This window comes from Triticum dicoccoides, chromosome 6B (genome assembly GCF_002162155.2).
Source record: "Triticum dicoccoides isolate Atlit2015 ecotype Zavitan chromosome 6B, WEW_v2.0, whole genome shotgun sequence".
Taxonomy (NCBI): Eukaryota; Viridiplantae; Streptophyta; class Magnoliopsida; order Poales; family Poaceae; genus Triticum; species Triticum dicoccoides.
This window is the reverse complement of record NC_041391.1, coordinates 5,021,590-5,043,267: the sequence shown is the minus strand read 5'-3', so window position 1 is coordinate 5,043,267 and position 21,678 is coordinate 5,021,590. Positions and strand designations below refer to the sequence as shown.

General features: G+C 43.4%; 2 pseudogenes; one reads left to right on the top strand and one right to left on the bottom strand.

Moving 5' to 3' along the window:
- The first annotated feature begins 9,067 nt into the window (after positions 1 to 9,067).
- On the top strand, positions 9,068 to 11,326 carry LOC119323882 (annotated as a pseudogene).
- Positions 11,327 to 12,507: 1,181 nt separating this feature from the next.
- LOC119323881 lies at positions 12,508 to 14,446 on the bottom strand (annotated as a pseudogene).
- Positions 14,447 to 21,678: the final 7,232 nt, after the last annotated feature.

Sequence of the window (21,678 nt, the reverse complement as noted above, 5' to 3'; positions counted from 1 at the left end):
TTGGAAAAGCTCTAGCAAACGAACTAACCGACCTTTGTGCTATGCTTAGGATTGGGTCTTGTCCATCACATCATTCTCCTAATGATGTGATCCCGTTATCAACGACATCCAATGTCCATAGCCAGGAAACCATGACTATCTGTTGATCACAACGAGCTAGTCAACTAGAGGCTCACTAGGGACATATTGTGGTCTATGTATTCACACGTGTATTACGATTTCCGGATAATACAGTTATAGCATGAATAAAAGACTATTATCATGAACAAAGAAATATAATAATAACACTTTTATTATTGCCTCTAGGGCATATTTCCAACACAGAGAACCTTCTTTGCTTCGTACGTACTGTCAGGCAGTTCATTATCCTTTGAAAGCTTCTTCTTCATTTTTCAGTAGCAAATCAAACCCCTTGTCAGATACACTATTGTCTGCTTTCCATTGCAGCAATTCCAGTGCGGTGCCGAGCTTTGTGTTGTCATCTTCGCAATTTGGGTACAACCATTTTTTCTGATCCTCTAATATGCGATCAAACTTCAACTTATCCCTTTCATCGCATCCACTCTATGCATCAACAATGACCCAGCAAAGATCATGATCGGGCACATCTGGTGCCTCTTGATCTTCAGCTTCCCCCGTTATAGTATCACCATATTCAGGGAACATATGATAGCTGTCATCATCCTCTTTTTTCTTCATTGTCTTCCATCATAACCCCTCTTTCTCCGTGCTTGGTCCGAACATTATAGTGTGGCATGAAACCCTTCTCAAGCAGGTGGAAGTTGAAGGGTTTTCAAGGAAGAGTAATCCTTCGTATTCCCATAGACAGTACATGGACAATACATAAAACCGTTCTGCTTATTTGCCTCATCCACATCGAGAAAATTATGCAGGTCCGGAATGTACTCGGAGGTGCGTCGGTCACCGTACATCCATTGTCGTCGATTCATCCACATGCATTATATAATTAGATATATCAAAAACCATTATAGAATATCATGAATAGAGAAATGACCAAATTAATAGAAGTTCATCGTCACATTAAAACCAAAGTACAAAAGTGATCAAATGTTATTACTGAAAAAATAAATACATAAAGTTCATACATAGTTCTCATATAACAACATACAACTCTCTAGAACATCTAATTAAAACATACATTGAAACTAACATACAACTATGTAAAACATTTAAATGCAACAACAAATGCGATCAAAATTGCAACTAAGTTAACAATTGATCCAACAACATAATGATACCAAGCCTCATTATCAATGGTATATTTTCTAATCTTTCTAATATTCAAGCGCATTGCATCCATCTGGATCTTGTGTAGATCAACATGCAACTCCGATTTCATCTTCTCTTCTTCATTTTTTTTCAATTTTTCTTTCAAATAATTGTTTTCTTTTTCAAATAAATTTAACCTCTCTACAAGAGGGTCGGTTGGAATTTCCGGTTCACATACCTCCTAGATAAAAACATCTATGTCACGTTGGTCGGCATAATTGTCATAAATACTAAATGAAACAAATAGTTACAAAAGACAGTATACCACATCCGGATCATAGACCGGACAAGAGCCGACGGGGGCGAATACCAAAATCATGGCATATATAATAACAAACAATAATACAAGTAAGAAAATTATACAAGTAGCTATTTAAATCATACAAGTAAGAATTTTTTCTTTTCAAAAGAAGATAAGAACAAGGGGCTCACCAAGGTGGTGCCGACGACGAGATCGGCGCGGGCGATCGACGGCGGTGAGGACGGGGACGGGACGACACCCTACACATGTTGCAAACTCTAAGAAGTTAATTCGTCGCCGGCACCACCGCGTGGTGAGCCTCTTGTTCTTATCTTCTTCTGAAAGAAAAAAAATTCTTACTTTAAATAGATACTTGTCTAATTTTCTTACTTTTATTATTGCTTGTTATTATATAGTGCGATGGTTTTGGTATCCGTCCCCGTCGGCCCTTGTCCTGGCTATGATTCGGATGTGATATATATTACCTTTTATAACTATTTGGTTCATTTATTGTTTATGGCATATATGCCCATCAAAGATTATAATAGGATGTCTGCCGATCCCCGGCCGACGTCCTAGCCGCTCGAACCGGGACTAATGCTCACATTACTCCCTATTCGTAACACGGCCAGGACTATTGCTCCTATCTAACTAGAACCAAAGCCATGTTTTCTATTAGTGGATCCCATTGGCATCAATGACGATGGTATCTGCCTCTGTTGTCATGAACGACGTTGGGGAAATGGTCCCGGGGTTATGGTGGATGTTGCGGGTCAGCTCATGCCGTTTTGAGGTGGCAGTGGCTAGTTCTCGATCGCGGCATAGCCGGCTTCTGGACGGCCATGGTGGGTGGGTGGGAGGTTGGGGGTGTTTCAAAAGATCAACACCATGTAAGACATCAGGTAGAACGCACCCAACAACAAACAGCTTCGTTGCAACTTCCCTTTTTTGTTGCTTACTAATGGTTGCAACAAATGAAGAACAATTTTTTTTCTTTTATTAGGTGAAATAAGATATAAGTAAATAACATAAACGAAAGTTGCATTTTTGCACAAAGAAATACTTAGATAAATTAGTGTGTTTGTATCGTTAAATATCCTGTACACAAATATTAATTATTTGTCTGATCTAATAAATATCTTGATAAATGTAGATTGTATGAATGTCCATCTTGAGTGCAAAGTGAATCAAGAATTCTAGTCCGAATCTGAATCGAGCTTAGTAACTTTAGATCCTAATCCTAATGGTCTATGTCTTCTGCCACTTGCAAGCATACAACATGCAAGAGAGCTAGTCTCCTGTTGTGGAGAGTTTGCCGCCAAAATCCTTATTTCAATTTGGTTCAAGCTATATAGTATCATTTCATTTTGTGGTTGTTTGCATATCGATGCATAGGCCAGGAGCTTGAACACTTCTCCAAGTGTATTACCTAGATACTATGAAATAATCAATAAAAGGCTTCCATTTTCCAAAAATAAGTTTTTAATATTTCTTCAAATGTTTGATTCCTTATTCCAAGTGAACACGTCTTTTCATAATATATGTGATCCCTTACTTAGTCTATCCATGCATGTACATGTGAAAGAGGTTTCGTCGGAACTTGAGAGGATAACGGTCACGAAAGATGAGTGGAGCGTTGTCGCCACCCAGAATCAGCTGAGTTATGCAGCAATACAAAGAGAAGGATAAGGTAGACAATGGATGGTAAACTTGCTTTGGTTGGGGTGCAGAAGTTACCGATATGGAGGATTGGTAACACGAGGTTGTTACACAGCTATACCGTGAGGTACTTATAACACAGCTATACCGTGAGGTCTTTACTTCTGACTAAAATCAAGTCTGGAATATGGGCACATGTTTCCGTAAGTGGCAAAATAAATAGAAATATTATGCTATTGGCTTGGGATTTCTTTTGGCGGAGTTGTTACTGTAATCGGTAGAGCGTCGCTTCTTCGATGATTGTTGGTGACATCGTAGAGGATTTATCAACTCACGCTCGAAGTGCTCTTGTTCATCATGGCGCTGCAGTGACGATGGAATGGCGAAGGCGAGACGAGGTGAGAGCAGGCTGGGACGGTAGCCGCCATAGACGCTCCACTGCTGGTGCTTGGGTGCCGCGGGCAACTGCATCCAGTGATCCCACTCCGAGAAACAACCTGCAGCCTTTTGCTGCTTGTCCCTGGTGGTGTCGTACATATAGAGATGGTTGCCTAACTTGTAGCATAGCATGTCGTCGCAAGTATCAAACCAGACACCACTCGGCTGATCCCTGCCATCGTCGTTCACGTGGAAGGTGTATAGCACCTCCCAGCCATGCAGCCAATCACCTTCACTGTCGTGGGGCGACAGAACCCAGAACGAGAGCTGCCGTCGACTGGCGACACGCACTGCCACGCACAACTGGCCACGCAGATCGAAGGGATGCACCACCACGGCATCCCCCAAGATGGAGTCCACCGGGAGGCGGTACGTCTCGTGCATCTCGCTGGCAATGTCGATGACCAGCATCCTGTCGGGCACCCGGTAGTGCTGCGGACGCTGTGTCACCACGTACAGCTTGCCATCAACGAGCGCTGGCGGCGGCGAGTGGAGGCCAAATACGGCACCATACCGGAACACGCACGGGTGTCGGCGCCACCCTCTACCGTTAGGGTCGCCCAGAGTGCACACATCCAAATAGTTGGCCCACGTCTCGGGAATAGCAATGGCATCTCGGGAGCAGAGGCGGAAGAGCTTGTACTGACGGGTGAACGGGCTGAACGCCATAGCGTACGCGATGTTGTCTGTGGAGTGGTACATGTCCTCATAATCGTCGCCGGGACCATGGGGCGCCAGGACCTTGAGCATCATGCCGGTGATGGGGTTGCACACAAACACAGGCCAGTCCTTGACGCCAGAAGCAAGGAGGAGGAAACCGTTGCAAACGTTGGAGGGGAAGTAGCCAGCGGGTAGGTTGGCAACGCGGGACATGGGCTTTGATGAGGCGGAGTTTAGGATGGTCATCTCGAGGCCAATGCCCCCGCCACGGATCTCCGAGATGGCCAATGACTCGGCCGCACCACCGGTGTCGGGGAAGATGTGTGCATTGTTGGCGTGGATGTCGAGGAAGGAAGGGTCGGTGAGGATGCCGTGCCATTGCCGGGACACGCTGCGGCCACGGACGACGTCCCTCGTCGGCAGCTTAAAAAGGATCTCACGTAGAATCTCTTCCGTCATAGACTCCATCGTGTCGTCGAGCGAACAGGAGGATCAATTCATAGCGTGGCGTATGTATTAGCAGCCCTGCCTGGATCCGTTCCAATCCAAGTCCAACAGTAAACCAATCAGACAATCCGATTTGGACACTGAATCCACTTGAACCGATCGACTTCAAGGCAGTGATTTGGACAGCGTATCAACATCGTTTAGGCTGCCACTTTCTTAAAAAAAGATTCGTGGTAATGTTTGCCATATTTGAATTTTCGCACATCTTTTAACTCGAAGTTGTTACATCTATTTATTCTGTTTTATTACAGTATAACTTTACCCACTTTTGGTTGGCTGGGTCCACGCCTCTCCACTGAAAAATCGTAGTACATTTCAATAATAAGTAGTGTTTCTTTTTCTGTTATGGAGAACTCTTCGCTAATTGGTTTTTCCATCCCACCATGTTCTTCCATCGCTTTTTTTCAACCAGCCGTTTTTTTCCATCACGTCATACTTGACCGCATCTTTCATATACACCACTAAATCATATTAATTTATTTACCTTTTACAGAACTACATGAACTCCACCTTAATTAACTTACTTTTTCAAATAACATGGAATTACGCCATTCGATTCCACACCATATTAAACCACACCCTTCTCGTACGCCGCTCAATCATATTAATTTACTTACCATGTATGACCCAAGCTACCAAATTATTATTAAGATAAAGAAAATATTTGACCCCCGTGGCAACGGCCACAAACCCTTTTTTTTTGAATTGTTTGAATTGCTTACCACATGTGTCACATGGTGCAACAAACACGTACCTAGTACACTCAGAAGTCTAAACAAGAGTAGAAAGATCGTTTTACAGAAATGGTAATTAAATATTTGCCTCTGACACTACAATTCATAATGAGAGAAAACCTCTATTACCGTATGCTTTAAACGGTTAGACAATATCATCAGCCCCGTTGATGGAGGAGGACCAGGTGGGAGTCCACGCAAGCCCCCCAAAGGACCAAGTATTGCCACACATGTACTCCCTCCGTTCGGAATTACTTGTCGTGAAAATGGATGTATCTAGACTTATTTTAGTTCTAGATACAATCATTTTCGAGACAAGTAATTCCGAACGGAGGGAGTATACGATAGCTGGCTTAATCCGACGATTTCTATTTGACGCATGTTGCGTCAAATTGCTGTCGCTTTGTAAGTTAGATGCCACCTTGTTGCAAGAAGCTCTATTCCGTCCATCTGTACTCCACCAATCGGGGACGCCGCGCTGGAGCTGGACGGCTGCACGCTCCGCTGAAGTGAGCCTCTTCGCGTCAGGGAGGCGACGGTTGCATCAGGGGTGTGGTAACCCTAATGGCCAGCGGTTTACTGGTATATTTTCAGGCATAAACTGGGTGGGGTGGAGGAAAAGGAAAACCAGATGGGAGAGCGTAACAGGGGGAGAGGGACGACAAAGCTAAACACTAATGGAAACACGGAATGCTACTTATTTACGTACACGGATGAAGAGAGACAGTAGCAACATACTTACGTACGTTCTTTTACGTGAATATAATTAGTGGATGAGTATTGCCACGGAGCTGCTGCTATATAGCGCTCGCTGCGAGCACTACGCTCGGGTCGCTCCAAGGCGCCCATGTCCAGGAGCACCTATTGGATGCATTCTGCGTCAAAGAGACGTCCGTTCGCATAGAAATCGCGCGACTGGGCCGGCCCATTTGGATTGACCTCGCGCGAGAGGTCGGGCGACAAATGCGTAAAAAGAAAAAAGCAAGCCACTGGAATTCGAACCGCAAAGCTCCAACTAGTGCACCCGACAAGCTAGCCACAACACCTACTAAATCCTTCGTCACATATCTGTGGTGCGAATACAAATGAACTAAAAACCGCAACTTAAATTGGGCATTACTTAAAAACTGTTAACACTTTTCTGAAATTATGAATACTTTTTGCCAAACATGACCAAATTTTAAATTTTGGAACATCTTTTGAAACTGCGAATACAATTTAAATTCACGAATATTTTCTGAATTCCTAAAAAAAGGTGAAAATTTGTACATCTTTTGAAAATCCAGACAATTTTCTATAATGCAAATATTTCTGAAATGTTCAGATTTTTTTTATAAAACATGAGTAATTTTCCAAATTCCAGAACATACTTTGAAAACACAAACTTTTTTTAAATGGTGAACAAAATTTGAAAACGGGTACAAATTTTGAAATGCAGAACAAAATTTTGAATCTGAGAAAAATTTGAAAATCCTTAAGATTATTTGTACACGTGAACAAAAATTCAAAATTGAAACCTTTTTTTGTAAAACACGAACAAAATTTCAAATTCCAGACATTTTTGGAAAACGCAAACTTTTTTAATTGGTGAAATTTTTTGAAAACAGGTATGAATTTTCAAATGGAGAACAAAATTTTGAACCTGACAACAATTTGAAAATCCTGAAGACTTTTTGTATATGCGAACAAAAACTTGTGAACTTGGTTGTTTTTGAACTTATGAACCTGTTTTGAAAGGCAAAAAAATTAAATATCACGAATATATTTTGAATTGTGAAAAAAATAGAAAATGAAACATTTTCTGAATTTCTAAACAAGTTTCAGAACAAGAACATTTTCTGAAATTCCCAAACATATCTTAATTTGTGAACAAATTTCGAAAAGTGAACATTAATTTAATTTCTAAACACATTTTTGAAACAGGAACATTTACTAGAATTACCATTTTTTTTCAATATGTGAGAGGAAATGAAAAACGTGAGAGTTTTCTGAATTTTGTAACATTTTGTAAAAATCCTGGGCATTTTCTAATTCGTGAAAAGTATTTAAAAACACGAACACTTTTTGAATTTGTGCACAAATTTTGAAACATGCATATGTTTTGAATTTTTCAACAAATTTGAAAACAGGAACTTATTTATTAATCCATTTTTTTTAATTTGTACACAAAACTGAAAAGACAAACACTTTTTGAAATTTTGAACATTTTTCGAAAATAAACGAACAATTTTCAAAATTCTAAACTTTTATGAAGTTTATGAACAAAAAAACGAAAATAGAACATTTTCTGAAAAAACGAACTAAATCTGAAAAACTCAATTTTTTGAAAAAAATATGAATCATTCGTTGATAATAGAAAAATTCAAAAAGAAAAGAGCAAGAAGATAGAAAAAAGACAGAGAAAAGGATGAGAAAAAAAATAAAGGAACGAAAAAGCAAAAATAAAAACGAAAAAGAAATATAAAAAGAAAAATGTTCGGGAACCTTCTAGAAGGTTCCCAAAACTGAAGCAAAAAAAACGGCTAGGACATTCAGAGAAGGGTCCCAAAGCCGGTATTGTTGGAATGCTTAACATGCCGGCCCGGCCGGCCCACCCGTGGGAGCTCGCTCGATAGCCCTATGTGGTACCCCGACTGTTTGCCACAGAGACCGGCAAATAGGGTTTTCCCCCATGTCCAGGCGTCCCGCTTGCTAGTCGTCGCACACGGGGTGGGCCGGCCCCATTACCTCCGGCCGCTAACTTGTCCCACAAATAGATAAAATTTTGCCTTTTGAACAACTCAATCTGTTTTCTATCTTTTCCGTCATCTTCTGCCACTCTTTTTAATCCTCATCTTGTCTATCAGAATCTGTAAGTGCTTCAGATGTAACTTTTCTAGTCTTACAGGCCAAAATCTCTTCACAACTAGTGCACCAATCTCTAGCAGTGGAAAGGAAGAAGTAAATTTTACTTCAATGGAATTCCATCGTAAGCCCAGATATCAGTGAAGATAGTCACAATAGGAAGTTGGTGTTTCACTCTCAAAAAAAAAAAAAAGGAAGTTGGTGTTTCTTCCAGGGCCAATGAGTGGGATATTACCATCTGAAGTGGTACTTAATTGGATAATCGCATTCATTTGTACACGTATGTATGTGTGGACTTGGACTTGTATACATATGTGTGGACTTGGACTGGTATACATATGTGTGGACTTGGACTTGTATACGTACGTGGAATGAACCAACTAGCTGCGTACTCCTACAAGTACCCAACGAGTACAGTTAGGGTTAGGATGATACTACTAACCTTGTGCTTCCTCCTCTTCCACCAGAGCTCCTCGGCTCCAGCCCTTCCACCAACACCAGCAGGCACCCTCTGTGTCCCCCGTGAGCGGGACACACTTCTCGACTTCAAGGCCGCGGCTTCACCGACCCGATCAACTTCCTGTTGTCATGGCGAGGTGTGGAGTGCTGCCGCTGGACCAGCGTCGTTTGAAGCAACCGGACCGGCCATGTCATCATGCTCAATATCAACAACGGATGGCCATTCGACTCGTCCATGGACCGCGTTGGAGGTGAGATATGCTCCTCCTTGCTCACATGGGTGTCGTGCCTACAGAAGCTACAGGTCCTCGGAATGTCTAAGGTGGACCTCATCGCTGCCACCAACTGGCTTCATGCTATCAACATGCTCCCCCGCTTGACAAACCTTGATTTAAGTTATTGTGCGCTTCAGAACTCCATGTCTCCCGCGGCGCATTCAAATCTCACATCCCTGGAGTCCCTCAGCCTTATTTCAAACTCCTTCAACACATCTCTTGGAGCCAAAAATTTGCTTTGGGATCTACCCTGCCTCCAAAGTCTCTACCTAACTGATTGCAGAATCGATGGTCCAATATCTCTGACGCAGTGGGGACCTCGACCTCTCTTCAGAGTATGTATCTTGGTTCGAACAAGTTCACTGGCATGGTGCCGTTGAGCTTCCAGAAACTACAGAATCTAATAGAGCTCGTATTAGAAACCAACTTCATCATCATGGATGTGGCAGAGCTACTGCATCGGTTAGGGAACTTTAGCAGCTTCGCCAAGATCGACCTCGACAACAACGAGTTGTATGGAGAGGTACCCGTTAGTATACGGGAACTCATAAATTTGAACGAATTATTGCTGGCCCACAACAACCTACATGGTACAATCACCGAGGACCATTTCACATATCTGACCACCTCACAAAACCTAGATATCTCTGATAATTCCTTAACTGTGAAGGTCGATAGTACATGGAAAGCTCCATTCAACTTATCCTATGCAGGCTTTAGATCTTGTATACTAGGGCCCAAGTTTCCATCTTGGCTTAACCAACCAACTATCACTTATCTTGATGTTTCGAGCACAAGCATACATGATAGCATACCTCTCTGGATTGTTAATCCTTCTTTTGAGTATTTGGATTTGTCAAGAAATCGGCTTGTTGGCATGCTTCCTAACCCATTATCTTCCTTGCAAATACTGGATGTAAGTTTTAACGAGATTGTTGGCCCAATTCCAAAACTTCCAAATAGTCTATTATACTTGGACCTCTCCGGAAACAATATGCCAGGCGCACTGCCATAAGTTATAGGAGCACCAATGCTAGAAGTACTCCTTCTCTTCAATAATTCCTTTTCAGGAACTATTCCATGCTCCATTCTTCAGTTGCAACAGTTGAAATTTCTAGACCTATCAAAAAACCTACTGGTTGCACAATTGCTCTCGAGGATTCGACAGCTCAACTATTACCTTGCTTAAATTGAACAACAACCATATTTCAGGAGCATTCCCGTTGTTTCTTCAGAAATGCAGAGAGCTAAAACTTTTGGATCTGGCATACAAAAAATTTTCTTGGAGCTTACCAACATGGATTGAGTCAAAGTTGCCACAATTGGCACTTCTAAATTTGCGCTAAAACATGTTCTCTGGCGGCATCCCTGATCAACTAACTAGGATGAAGGGGCTTCAATTTTTAGACATTGCATGCAACAACATCTCAGGGAACATACCACGATCACTTGGGAATCTCAAAGCTATGACTTTTACTTCCAATAAAAGTGGTGGCCTTGTTGACCTTGTCAATTATATTGTAGTTGGTGGAGTTTCTAAGGCCATGTCCGTTGATGCTTATACTGTAGAGGTGGAGATAAAAGGTCAAGTGCTTGAATATACCAAAGGGATGGCATACATGGTAAACCTTGATTTTTCCAGCAACAGTTTGACAGGGCGGATCCCTAAGGAAATTGGCATGCCCATTGCATTAAAGAACTTGAACTTATCCTAGAATAGTCTGACTGACATAATACCCCAAAGCATCGATGCGCTACAAGCTTTGGAATCTTTTGACCTCTCGCACAATGGGCTCTCTCGTGAAATCCCTACAAGCATATCATCTCTAACGTCGCTAACCCGCTTGAACTTGTCATATAATGATCTGACTGGGACTATACCATCCGGGAACCAATTAAGAACATTAGAGGACCAAGCGTCCATATATATTGGCAACCCAGGTCTATGTGGTCCACCTGTCCCAAGGAATTGCTCACGAACTGACATAATTCCATATGCTCCCCAAGAGCATAATGAAGGAATGAGTGATGTGGTTTTGTTATACATCAGCATGTGCATAGGATTTGTAGTAGGTCTGTGGATTGTCTTTTGTGGCTTCTTGTTCAAGAAAAAATGGAGGATCGGTTGGTTCTCATTTACAGACCACATGTATGATCGAGCTTACGTGCATGTGGCCATGGGTTGGGCTTCACTGGCAAGAAATATCCGTCCAGGATGAGGTCTCAAATGATGGAGCTTATATAGGTACCTACTTTCCTCTGTCCCAAAATAAGTGTCATGGTTTAGTTCAAATTTGTTCAAAATAGTGGTTTTAATGATTATTGATGTGTGTAATGCTTTTCTTTGGTTTATGACTTAGCATGATTAATATTGTACGTGTATTCGGTAGTGTATAAACCGAATATATAATCTAGAAGGCCTAGGGGCGTGCGTGTGTTGTCGTGGGTGGTTACTTAGCTGAGTCTGACCCATATCTCTGTATAGCAAATATGTGGGTCAAGCTCAAGCTAACGATCCAAATCTATGCAATCGGATTGCTCCATATAACACGTACGCATCCCTGCCCAACGGCACATGCTTCCAGCCTCAGAACCTTATATGGTATCGCGACCACATCATCTCTCTGTCGTATCCATCATCCCTTGTGTTGCGGCGCCTGCACTCAACCACAACTCAAGAAACTAGACCCGAACCATTTTCTGCATGTGCTACCAGTGCACCGAACATCGAAAACTTGTACTAAAATTCTGGAGAATTGTTAAAATAGTTAGTATAAAGAAATAGCATACATCTAACGTGTTACAAAATTTCAGTCTTAAATTAAACTCGCAGCAAGAGAAACAAGCATACCATTTTTTTAGGCAAAACAAGCATACCAAATACGGCTGTGGTAGTGCAAACAGGCCCAGTTCACAGCCCAGTTTAAATTAACAACATTCATGTCACGATTTATCATATTTTTTCTCGAGGCGTGAGTTGAATTTTTAGCTAAAATTCTATGACATGATAGATATAACTCACCTCAACCTGCCCTCGCCATCCAGTCACTAACAGACTCAAGGGAAAGGACCCTCCGCTCCGCTCCCAATATTCACATCTTCTCCTCCTCATCCCTTCCATATCTATCTGCCTCCTCATTGCAACAAAAAAGGGTTGCGAATCCTTCAACGTCTCATGCCGACCAAAAAACATACCTACCTACTGACTAGACCAGTACACCTTGTCAGACTCCCCCGTTACTTACTTGACAGATGACTAATGCACAACCACGAATGAAAGCCTCAAGTGACAACTGAGCATACCCCTGAGATCACACTTCTTCTAGCTAGACGGCGTCCCTGACCTAGAAACTGCCGCAGATACGGTGCCACTGGCCGTGCTGCTACTATGGACGTTGCCTTAACTCCTGCTGCCGTCTGGAACATGACCGGCATGGCACAACCGCAGGTCATTCAGCTCCAGGTACAGTTCGCCTGCCACTGGTTCCAGCAAAGGGTCGATCAGCCGAACGCCGCATGAGTCACACTGCTTGCAGAGGCTAACCAGTGAAGAAGGCACAACTTGGTCCGTTATGTCAAATATAGCTTCACGATCGTCAAACAATGCTTCTGTGTCATGGTAAGCGGTCGAATCAGACTGCATCCAAACCAAAGAAAAAGTTAAATTTAATATATATAAGATCGAGTTGACACAATGAGCATACAGCAGATAGCAAGACACAGAAAGAAAATTTACCGATGGACCATCTTGGCCTACAGGATTCGTAGAGAGACGACCCATAATATCAGCTAGCTGCTGCATATGTATGCTGTCCCAATTAACATCCAGATGAGAAGCCCTATCAGGACGGATACCACTGGAGGAGCTCTTGCCGTTATTTGCCGACAAAAGGCTCAAGGAAACCCTGCCGCCATCACTAACTGATTCACCCACAGAGTTCAACACACCACCATGGCTTGGTCCAGGTGCGGAAGAATTGGATAAACAGTAAGCGTCCCAATTCGCATCATTCAATTCCTCTTTCTCTTCCTCTTCCTCTAATGGAGCGCCATACTGTTCCCCAATCTTGGGACCTGGACCGCTTTTCTGATAGACTTTGCGGAGAACGAAATCGTCCTGCAACAGTAAAAAACGGAAAATGATCACATCAGTGCTAACTTTTCTCAGTCAAAGAATAAACTAATTAAGTGCCTCCTTCAGTTTGAGGAGTGGGTAATTGCTGCAATTCTTTAATTATAACACAGTTTATTTTTTGCTGTTTGGACCTTTCCATCCTTGCTACTTACTATCTTCCCAAATACGATCTCAGGATATAATTTACTAGAAACAAAAGGGCATTAGGAGCATTCATTTTACGTTGGTGCCACGTACGTGTATTGTAATGTACGTTGGAAACAGTTCAGCTTGTACGGAAAAGGAAAACTTGCATCTTACTCAACATTAAATAGTTGGGACATGTGTCGAGCGATAATTTGCTGGATCATGCATGGCATGCTACATTGGTGTTTTTGAATCGTCCATACATTGACCCCTTTATAGTTCTATACATATGAATTAATACGAGTTTCATTCATTTCCCAATCTCCGTAAACAACTGAAAAATAATTTTTCAGGGGAGCAAGCAATCATCAATGTAAACAACTGAAAAATAATTCTTCAGGGGAGTAAGCAGTCATCGATCTAACGCAAACAAGTGCTTTAGGAGCAAGAAGTCCATTTCATAGAAGAGATATAGTGAAACTAATAGAAAGACAGCAAAGAAGCATACCAGTCTAACACCAGCGTTAGGTGTTTCGCTTTCGACCAGCCTATATTCATGCATGACCCAGTCAGTTCTTTCCTCCTTGCGTCCCTTGCCAGCATGAAACACCAGCGTCCTCTTCATCCCAACAGTCCACCTTCCTGTCCTTTCCAGTAGCTTTCCAGTGCCCAGCTTGGTTTGACCGGTTAGTTCTTGACCCGGTAGGGTACTTGCGGCCGCAACTACAAAAGAAATACCACTGAAGATCCCCAGTAGGCATTGAAGATTTTCCTGAACAAAGTTAAAACAAACGGTTAGAAGAGGAGTTTGCAGGGCAGTTTTGTGCAAAGTAGCATGCTTGACAGCCGCATGTGGTTATGCAGTACTTTCAGATGTTCGTAATGCGAGAGAGGGATAAATTAAATTCAAATGTACCTGGAAGATCCCAGGGGGCGAATTTGTAGATGTCGATTTCTGTAACGGCATTGCGGCGCAACTTTTTACCCGGCCCAGTATCCTCCTCTTTAGATAGTAGAGGATGAGTTCAACATCGGTCGGTTGGAACCGGTATCCAGGAGGGAGCGGCGCCATTTCCATCAAATCCAATGCCGAGATATTATTGAGCACCAGAAGAAGCGACAGCGGCACCCCCGCCGAAGAAAGCACAGGTAATCCTTCCTTGTGGCATCAGAAGACATCTGAGTACTGTGCAGACACCGTCCTGTACGAGGAAACGGATTGTTACAAAATAAGTATATACTTTATAAAAGAGATATGCATTCTTCTATTTTGATTTTTGACAAACAAATGGCAGGAGGACAAAGCTGCTGTATTTATTTAGCTAACAAAACAAATAAAAGTGGAACTGTGTTGGGACAGAGCAGAGCAGGACGAATGATTGGATTTGCAGATTTGGCAACCGCGTGCCTTGCTTACTGCATACGATTCGGATGCAAATCCAATCCAGGCAAAGAGTAGATATTTGGCTATGCAATGCAGATATGTGAAATTAATGAACTTTCAGACTAGATGCAGAGATAGATATAGGGTTACAGCAGACGGAATCGGCATTGACGAGAGAATCGACCATCGAAACAAGAGAGAGATGTATCTTCTAAGCCAAGTTGTTGGAGTGAAGAGAGGAGGGGAGGGACTTACGCCGCCGGTGTTGCTGTCGAGGGAGCGGACAGGGGAGACTCGGCACCGGAAGGCGGCTTGGGAGGGGAGGCGACGCACCGGTGTGTTGGGAGGAGGAGACGTCGACTTCGACACGCCGCGCCGCTCGCCCATACTTGCGTTACTTCTTTCTCAAAACCCATTCTACTACTGGGCTCTGTTGGGCCGGCCTCCTTCCTGGGCTGGGCTCCATCATTATCCGCACGTCTCATAAATGCATTCAAATTAATACCTTCTCATGTGGTGTTTGATGAATAAAGTTTGGCTAAACCCTCAAAAAAAATGAGAAACTGCGAGATTTCTCAAAAAAAAAAGAGACTGTGAGAGGTTGCTCAAAAAAAAAAAGAGAGAGACTGCGAGAGTTGCTCAAAAATAATGAAAGGCTATGAAAGAGCCTTTTATTTTATTTTATTAACCCCTACAAGAATGAGAGAGCATCTATTACAAGCTATATAAAGAAACCAAATTCAAAGACGGGCAGCTCACAAGAAAACAAAGTTGAGTAGTACAAAATGGTTTTTTCCTTACAATTTTTAGTTGCAACCGGTTTGTCAATGAAACAAAAACAATTGACACGCGTCGATGATTGACTCCCACGAGTTCTAGTAAACTTGGCAATACCCCTTTGCTATTTAAACGTGGCCAGGTCTGTCAACAACCGCATCGCACCTTTGCAGTGAAATTGATCCAGGCTTCAGAGGTTGACAGATCGGTATATTCGTCTATCATCAAGGAGATTAGATATCTTATGTCTTTACGTGAAAATTGTATTACTCATGTAAGTCGTAGCCAAAATAAAGTTAGTGATAGCTTAGCTAAATTTGCTCGTAGTGAGGGTAGAACCATGACTTGGTTAGGTTCTGGTCCTCCTGAGGCTTTGGAACTAGCTGCGATTGATTGTAAGGACTTTGGTGGATGAGTAATACAAATTTCTACCCGCAAAAAAAAAAACAACCGCATCACACCTTTGCTTTCCATCCCCTCTGTGCACCACACCCACCTTGGCCTCGAGCACCAAAGCCATATGGGATAGGATCTACCGCGAACAAAAGAAGGAGCACTTCAGCTATGCCACTCACTGGTAGGCCCGTCGAGCCAGCCATATACAAGTTGGCTTGCAGCGAGCTCTCCGGAAGGCAGCAAGACAAACGAGCCAATGGACGGCAAGCCGGTCCACGCCCCACATCACCATGCACTAGTAGAAAAGGGGGCAATGGTCCAGGCCGGGTCAGCCCATTAGTCCCGGTTCAATCCAGAATCGGGACCAATGGGGGCATTGGACCCGGTTCGTGAGCCCGGGGGCCGGCCGGGCCACGTGGGCCATTGGTCCCGGTTCGTCTGGACCTTTTGGTCCCGGTTGGTGGGACGAACCGGGACCAATGTGCCTTGCTCCTGGCCCACCACCATTGGTCCCGGTTGGGGGAATGAACCGGAACCAAAGGCTGCCCTTTAGTCCCGATTCATGCCATGAATCGGGACCAATTAATTTCCTATATATACAACGCGAGCAGAGCACTCTCACTGTTCTGTTTTTCGTGGCCCGCGAGGAGAGAGCTTTGTGGTGCTCTAGCTCACCTCCTATGCACACGAGGTGTTCGATGGAATGCCCGAGCCACACTACTTAAGCTTTCTCCTCTCCAAGCTCCACCTCTAAGCTCCATTTTTCTCAATATTTGTCTAGGTTTAGCGGTCCGTCACGTCCCGTCCCCGTCTTCACCGCCGTCGATCGCCCGCACCGATCTCGTCACCGGCACCACCGTGGTGAGCCTCTTGTTCTTATCTTCTTTCTGAAAGGAAAAAACAAACTCTTACTTGTATGTTTATATAGATACTTGTATAATTTTCTTACTTTTATTATTGCATCTTATATAGTGCGATGGTTTTGGTATCCGCCCCCGTCGGCCCTCGTCCTGTCTATGATTCAGATGTGGTATATATTATCTTTTCATAACTATTGGTTCATTTATTGTTTATGACAATTATGCCGACCAACGTGACATAGATTTTATTTATCTAAGAGGTTGTTGAACCGGAAATTCCAACCGACCCTATTGTCGAGAGGTTAAATTTAGTTGAAGAAAAAAACAATTTGTTGAAGGAAAAAATTAGAAAAATTGAGGAGGAGAAGATGATATTGGAGTTGCATGTTGCGGATGTCGTCGATGATCACAAGATCAAGATGGATGCAATGCGCTTGAAGATTAGAAAGATTAGAAAATATGCCATTCATACCGAGGCTTGGTATCATTATGTCGTTGGATCAGTTGTTACATTGGTTGCGATTATGATCGCATTTGTTTTCGCATTGAAATGTTTTACATAGTTTCAGTGTATGGTTTAATTAATTTAGATGCTCTGCAGAGCTTTATGTTGTTAGATGAGAACTATGTATGTACTTTGGTTTTAATGCGATTATGAACTTCTATTAATTTGGTCACTTAATTATCTATTCATGATGTTCTGTAATGATTTTTGACACACTTAATTATATATAATGCACGCAGATGAACCGGCAATGGATGTACGGTTCAAGACACACCTCCGAGTACATTAAGGGCGTGCATGATTTTCTCGAAGTGGCTGAGGCAAACAAGCAGAATGGTTTTATGTGTTGTCCATGCCCTATATGTGGGAATACGAAGTCTTACTCTGACCGGAAAATCCTCCACACCCACCTGCTTTACAAGGGTTTCATGCCACACTATAATGTTTGGACGAGGCACGGAGAAATAGGGGTTATGATGGAAGACAGCGAAGAAGAAGAGTACGATGACAACTATGTGCCCCCTGAATACGGTGATGCTACTGAAGATCAAGAGGAAGACGATGTGCACGATGATGCTGCAACGGGCGAAGCTGCTGAAGATCAAGAGGAACCAGACGATGTGCCCGATGATGATGATCTCCGCCGGGTCATTGTCGATGCAAGGACGCAATGCGAAAGTCAAAAGGAGAAGCTGAAGTTCGATCGGATGTTAGAGGACCACAAAAAGGGTTGTACCCCAATTGCGAAGATGGCAACACAAAGCTCGGTACCGTACTGGAATTGCTGCAGTGGAAGGCAGAGAATGTTGTGCCTGACAAAGGATTTGAGAAGCTACTGAAAATATTGAAGAAGAAGCTTCCAAAGGATAACGAATTGCCCGACAGTACATACGCAGCAAAGAAGGTCGTATGCCCTCTAGGATTGGAGGTGCAGAAGATACATGCATGCCCTAATGACTGCATCCTCTTCCGCAGTGCGTACAAGGATCTGAACGCATGCCCGGTATGTGGTGCATTACGGTATAAGATCAGACGAGATGACCCTGGTGATGTTGACGGCGAGCCCCCCAGGAAGAGGGTTCCTGCGAAGGTGATGTGGTATGCTCCTATAATACCGTGGTTGAAACGTCTGTTCAGAAACAGAGAGCATGCCAAGTTGATGCGATGGCACAGTGAGGACCGTAAGAAAGACGGGAAGTTGAGAGCACGCGCTGACGGGTCACAGTGGAGAAAAATCGAGAGAAAGTACTGGGATGAGTTTGCAAGTGAGCCAAGGAACATATGGTTTGCTTTAAGCGCGGATGGCATTAATCCTTTCGGGGAGCAGAGCAGCAATCACAGCACCTGGCCCGTGACTCTATGTATGTATAACCTTCCTCCTTGGATGTGCATGAAGCGGAAGTTCATTATGATGTCAGTTCTCATCCAAGGCCCTAAGCAACCCGGCAACGACATTGATGTGTACCTAAGGCCATTAGTTGAAGAACTTTTACAGCTGTGGAATGGAAACGGTGTACGTACGTGGGATGAGCACAAACAAGAGGAATTTAACCTAAAGGCGTTGTTGTTCGTGACCATCAACGATTGGCCCGCTCTCAGTAACCTTTCAGGACAGACAAACAAGGGATACCACGCATGCACGCACTGTTTACTTGACACCGATAGTATATACCTGGCAAGCTGCAGGAAGAATGTGTACCTGGGCCATCGTCGATTTCTTCCGACCAACCATCAATGTCGAAATAAAGGCAAGCATTTCAAAGGCGAGGTAGATCACCGGAAGAAGCCCGCCATGCGTACCGGTGATCACGTACTTGCTATGGTCAATGATTTACACGTAATCTTTGGAAAGGGTCCCGGCGCACTAGCTATTCCGAGTGACGCTGGGGGACACACACCCATGTGGAAGAAGAAATCTATATTTTGGGACCTACCCTACTGGAAAAACCTAGAGGTCCGCTCTTCGATCGACGTGATGCACGTGACGAAGAACCTTTGCGTGAATCTGCTAGGCTTCTTGGGCGTGTATGGGAAGACAAAAGATACAGCTGAGGCACGGGAGGACCTACAACATTTGCACGAAAAAGACGGCATGCCTCCAAAGCAGTATGAAGGTCCTGCCAGCTATGCTCTTACCAAAGAAGAGAAGGAAATCTTCTTTGAATGCCTGCTTAGTATGAAGGTCCCGACTGGCTTCTCGTCTAATATAAAAGGAATAATATATATGGCAGAGAAAAAGTTTCAGAACCTAAAGTCTCATGACTGCCACGTGATTATGACGCAACTGCTTCCGGTTGCATTGAGGGGGCTTCTACCGGAAAACGTCCGATTAGCCATTGTGAAGCTATGTGCATTCCTCAATGCAATCTCTCAGAAGGTGATCGATCCAGAAATCATACCAAGGCTAAGGAGTGATGTGGTGCAATGTCTTGTCAGTTTCGAGCTGGTGTTCCCACCATCCTTCTTCAATATCATGACGCACGTCCTAGTTCATCTAGTTGACGAGATTGTCATTCTGGGCCCCGTATTTCTACACAATATGTACCCCTTTGAGAGGTTCATGTGAGTCCTAAAGAAATATGTCAGTAACCGCGCTAGGCCAGAAGGAAGCATCTCCATGGGCCATCAAACAGAGGATGTCATCGGGTTTTGTGTTGACTTCATTCCTGGCCTTAAGAAGATAGGTCTCCCTAAATCGCGGTATGAGGGGAGACTGACTGGAAAAGGCACGCTTGGAAGGGACTCAATAATATGCAGGGACGGATATTCTTGGTCTCAAGCACACTACACAGTTCTACAGAACTCTACCTTGGTGACCCCGTATGTCGATGAACACAAGAACAGTCTGCACTCCAAACACCCCGAGCAGTGCGACGACTGGATTACATGTGAACACATCAGGACTTTCAGCAGTTGGTTGGAAGCACGTATCAGAGGTGACAACACTGTTTGTGATGAGCTGTACTTGTTATCCAGTGGACCATCTTTGACTGTATTGATTTGGAAAGAATACGAGATAAATGGGAATACATTTTACACGATTGACCAAGATCAAAAGAGCACCAACCAAAACAGCGGTGTCCGCTTTGATGCAACAACCGAGAGGGGAAAGGACACATATTATGGTTACATAGTGGACATATGGGAACTTGACTACGGACATGATTTTAAGGTCCATTTGTTTAAGTGCAAATGGGTCAATCTGTCAGGAGGCGGGGTACAGGTAGACCCACAGTACGGAATGACAACAGTGGATCTGAAAAATCTTGGGTACACTGACGAACCGTTCGTCCTAACCAATGATGTGGCACAGGTTATCTATGTGAAGGACATGTCTACCAGACCAAGAAAGAGAAAAGATAAGGAAGCGAATACATCATACAATGAGCCAAAGCGCCACATAGTTCTTTCAGGAAAAAGGGACATCGTGGGAGTGGAGGACAAGACAGACATGTCTGAAGATTATGAAAAGTTTCATGAAATTTCTCCCTTTAAAGTCAAGGCTAACCCCAGCATCCTGATAAACGATGAAGATTATCCATGGTTACGGCGCAATAAGAAAATGACACAAGCTAAGAAAAAGTGAAGACTTTCTCCCGCAACTATTATGATGATACCATGCCCACTTTGTAACTGACGAGTATGATACCATTGTCCGTTTTGTACATGCACATGCTATGTGTGGGTCAATTTATGATACCATGCCAACTTTCAACTTTTTCAGAGTTCATTTGAAATGCTTTAATGTCTTATGGTTCGGCCCTCGTAATAATTAAAAATAGCAACAATAAGTATTTTGTTGTAAGTAGAAACAAAATAAAATAAATAAAGCAAGAAAGAAAACAAAAAAAAGTGTTTTCAAATTTGAAAAGTAATGGCACTAACAGAAAGTTTATAATTTTTCTAAAACTAAAAGCAAAAAGAATTAAAAAATAAAGCAAAGAACAAAAGAAAATAAATAATGCAGAAAACAAAACAAAAAAACAGGAAAAAAATAGCAACAATAAGTAAAGAAATAAATGCCTCCTACTGGGCCCCCACGGCCTGAATACGACATGAAACCCTACTATGGGCCAGGATTCAGGCCCGCGGTAGGCCTAGTAGGCCCACCAGGCAAAGTTTAGCAAGTAGGCCCGAAAGCCTGCGGTCGAGAGGAGTTCGAGAGGGGTGCGGCAGTGGGGCTTATAAACCACTGCGCTCCCCTCTCAACTAGCGAGGTGGGACTAAACTTTGGCCCCGAGGCGGGCAGCACAGGGACCTTTGGTCCCGGTTGGTGGCACCAACCGGGACTAAAGGGCGGGCATTAGTCCCGGTTGGTGCCACCAACCGGGACCAAAGGCCGCCGGTTCCTGGGCTGCCGAAAAAGAGGCCTTTGGTCCCGGTTGGTG